This window comes from Montipora capricornis, chromosome 13, assembly GCF_036669925.1.
Source record: "Montipora capricornis isolate CH-2021 chromosome 13, ASM3666992v2, whole genome shotgun sequence".
Taxonomy (NCBI): Eukaryota; Metazoa; Cnidaria; class Anthozoa; order Scleractinia; family Acroporidae; genus Montipora; species Montipora capricornis.
The window spans coordinates 44,881,334-44,885,164 of record NC_090895.1 but is presented as its reverse complement, the minus strand read 5'-3'; positions in this window follow the sequence as shown (position 1 = coordinate 44,885,164).

Sequence of the window (3,831 nt, the reverse complement as noted above, 5' to 3'; positions counted from 1 at the left end):
AACTGTAGCATGGAATTTCTACTTGGACAGAAAATGGAACTGATATTTTGGAAAGTGTGTCAAAGAAGGACCTTATGATGTCATAATGTTTTGTGAAATAATTTCTTTTAAAATCCATGCTACAGATTTTGTGTTAGAATGTTCTCATACTGTTGCGTTAAAAAAATGAGAACAACACAGTTAACTCGCATTAGGCATTTTCTGTTTTGGTCACGTGATTGACCAAATATGGTTGTGAGTCGAATCATACAAAGGTATGTTAGATAGAACACTTTTGGCAAAAAATGATAACTGAAGAGTTAATTAGGAATTCGAGAAATGACTATTTGAAAGGGAATATGGCAACGGATTGGTAGTTAAGATCCACCCCCCTTAAGGCTCAACTTAATACTACTATCAGTAAAGTTAAGACGAATGAAGTTCTCCAGGATGAACAAGAGCAATATATACGTTGAGATTGTGTTGAAATCAAAAGAATTCCGATCAGCCGTGACGAAAATACAAATGAGGTCGTGAAACAAGTGGCCGGCCTTCTTGATTTTGAGGTATGCGAAGACGACATCTCGATCAGCCATAGGCTTCCTCCTATTCGTCCTTGGATTGATGATAATGATACTGTGCATTCCCCACCTCCGAGTATTATAGCAAAGTTTGTTAAGAGAGACATTAAGGAGAATTTCTACCGAGCAAGATACAAACTTAAAAACATATCATCCAGGGATCTTGCTGGTCTTTCATCATCGGAGGAAAATAAAACATTCCTCTCCGAAAGTCTTACTCAGACAAGGGAGAAATTATTTAAAGCAGCCCTAAAAGTTAAGAGAGAATTGAACTTCGACTTTATATCTACCACAAATGGTAGAATTTTCCACAGGCAGAACAAGGACAGTTGCTCCCATTTAATTACTAGTGAATCTGATCTAGCAAAATTAAAAGCATCATTCAGAGGTCAGGGCCAAGTTCAAACTGGTGGCCGAGTGCAAGCATCTCCTTCAAATCGTCCTGCATGGCAAGATGACCAAGGTTGATCATATGGATCCAGCTAAGTACTTTAAGTACTTTCCTACACTGTTACTAATTATCCGTTAATTCTTACTACTTTAAACGATAATGTTCAAGTGTAGGAACTGTAAGAGGTCTGCGAGAGAGAACTGTAGAGGCATCCAGTGTGATTCTTGCCTCTGGTGGTTCCATCTTAAATGTTCTGCCTTATCTGTTAAGGAGTACAATTATTTCACTACATTGTCGTAATGAAATTTTTCCTTTTAACTCTGTAGAAGACCATGAGCTAGTAGAGCTATTGGTCTATAATTCCAACACAGACTGTCTCTGCTTTGATAAAATCTCTGGATTGAATTTAGAGTCTTTACCTTGTTTTGATTTTTCTACATCTATTAATAATAACCCAAATTTATCCCGCATTGATGTTGACTTGAATTTACTCTCTGTGACTAATTTTGGTTATTACTCAACTCATGAGTTCCACTCTAATGAAGATATTCGATCAACTATCTCTGATAGGACTTTTTTCTGCCCTGCACTTTAATATAAGAAGTCTTTCAGCAAACTTTGATGATTTCTTTCAAATATTATGTGACAATGGAATTGATCCTTTTTTAAACACTAATTTTCCTGGTTATCATTTCCTGTCTCAACCATCTATGTCTAATGCTGGTGGCGTTGGTTTCTACATTAAAGATAATCTTTCATACACTAAACGTGATGACTTTTACACTTCTAATCCAGAAGTTGAGTCCATTTGGATCGAAATTGAGGTCCCACACCAACATAATATTGTCTGTGGATTAATATATAGGCATCCTAATCAAAATATTACCAAAGCTCCTGACTTTTTGTATAAAGCGACTGAGAAAGTAAATAAAGAAGGTAAATTTTGTCTTCTGATGGGAGATTTCGATGTCAATCTTTTAAACTACGATTTTCATTCTGAGACAGAAGATTTTGTCAATACTCTAGGATCCTATGCATTTCATCCACAAATTCTGAAACCTACTAGAATAACTTACCATTCTGCAACCTTAAATGATAATATCTTCTTTAATTCACTGGAGCACTATGCTATTAGTGGTAATATTGTCTGTGGGATAACAGATTACTTGCCTAATTTTCTGATTATTACAAAGTTATCTAATCCTCCAAAAAACTTTAAGTTGTACAAATGGGATTACTCTAGGCTTGATATATCTGAGGTTAGCAATGTGAACTGGGAAGAGGTACTAACTAGTGAATCTGGTGTGCTTGATATTAACACTGTTTTTCAGAATTTCTCTCTCTGTATTTCATATCTGATTCACAAGCACGCTCCTCTTCGTAAACTTACTCGGAAAGAAATTAAGTCATTATCTAAGCCCTGGGTGACACCTGGCATCCAAACATCTATTAAGCTGAAGGAAAAGTTTTATAAACGTTTCCTAGAAACTAGGAATATATATTTCTTAACTAAATATACATTTTATCGGAACAAGATTACCCAACTGCTCAAAGTCAGCAAAAAGAATTACTACCATAATTACTTCATTGCTAATAGTTAAAATATTAAAAAAAACCTGGGCAGGCCTTCAAGAGTTAATTACCCTCAAACCAAATGGATTCAATGTCCCCTCTACAATAATTGTTGTTGGTAATAATGTTATCACTGATTCTAAGGCTATTGCCTCAGCTTTCAATAACCATTTTTCTCAAATTGGCAGAAAATTAGCAGAAGCAATTCTGCAAGTTGATATTGATCCCCTAGACTTTCTTGGTCCTTCGCAGGCAAACAGTTTTATGCTATTCCCTGCTTCCGCAGCAGAGATAGAAGAGATAATTACTTGCATGAACTCGTCCAAGGGGTGCAGGGATGGCGCAGTGGTGAGAGCACTCACCTCTCACCAATGTGGCCTGGGTTCGATTCCCTGACTCGGCGTCATATGTAGGTTGAGTTTGTTGCTTCTCTACTATGCACCGAGAGGTTTTCTCTGGGTACTTCGGTTTCCCCTCTCCTCAAAAACCAAAAGGTTGATTTGATTTGCATTAATTTGTTATTTTCAATTTACAGTGTCCCCGATTAGTGCTCTACGGCACTAGAAGATTAGACACTTAAATAAAGTTCCTTTCCTTTCCTTTCCTTTTTAGCATTCCTGTATGCCTGCTAAAGTTATTAAAAACCTGCCTATCATTTCCCTTGGAATATATTCTTAATATTTCCTTTAGTAGTGGGTGTGTGCCTGACCAATTTAAGTTACATGTACATGTAACTTACGTTATTCCAGTTCATAAAAAGGACTCGGTCACCTGCATGAATAACTACTGACATTTCATTGCTCTCCATTTTCAATAAAATCTTGGAGAAGCTTGTACATAACAGACTTATCACTTTTATTGAAAGAAATTAACCCACTGTGGAATCCGTGGCATTGCTAACATGACTGGTTTGCTTCCTATTTGAGCAATAGGAGGCAGTATGTTACTATAGGTAGTATTAAATCAGATGACACTCTCGTTACTCATGGTGTCCCACAGGGTTCTGTGTTAGGCCCTCTTCTATTTCACCTGTATATTAATGATTTCAGTAAGTGCAGTAATGTGTTTGACTTTCACCTTTTTGCAGATGATACAAACCTGTTTTATTCTAATTCTAATTTAGCTGAACTTGAGTCCATTGTTAATTATGATCTGAGAATGGTATTGACTGGCCTATGGCTAATAGAGTTTCATTAAATATTGATAAGACAAATTTCATTATTTTCCATCCCCCTCAAAAGGTCAAGGGTCACATAGTCAAATTAAAAATCTCTAACAGGGAGATTGCGCAAGAGAAATTTATTAAGT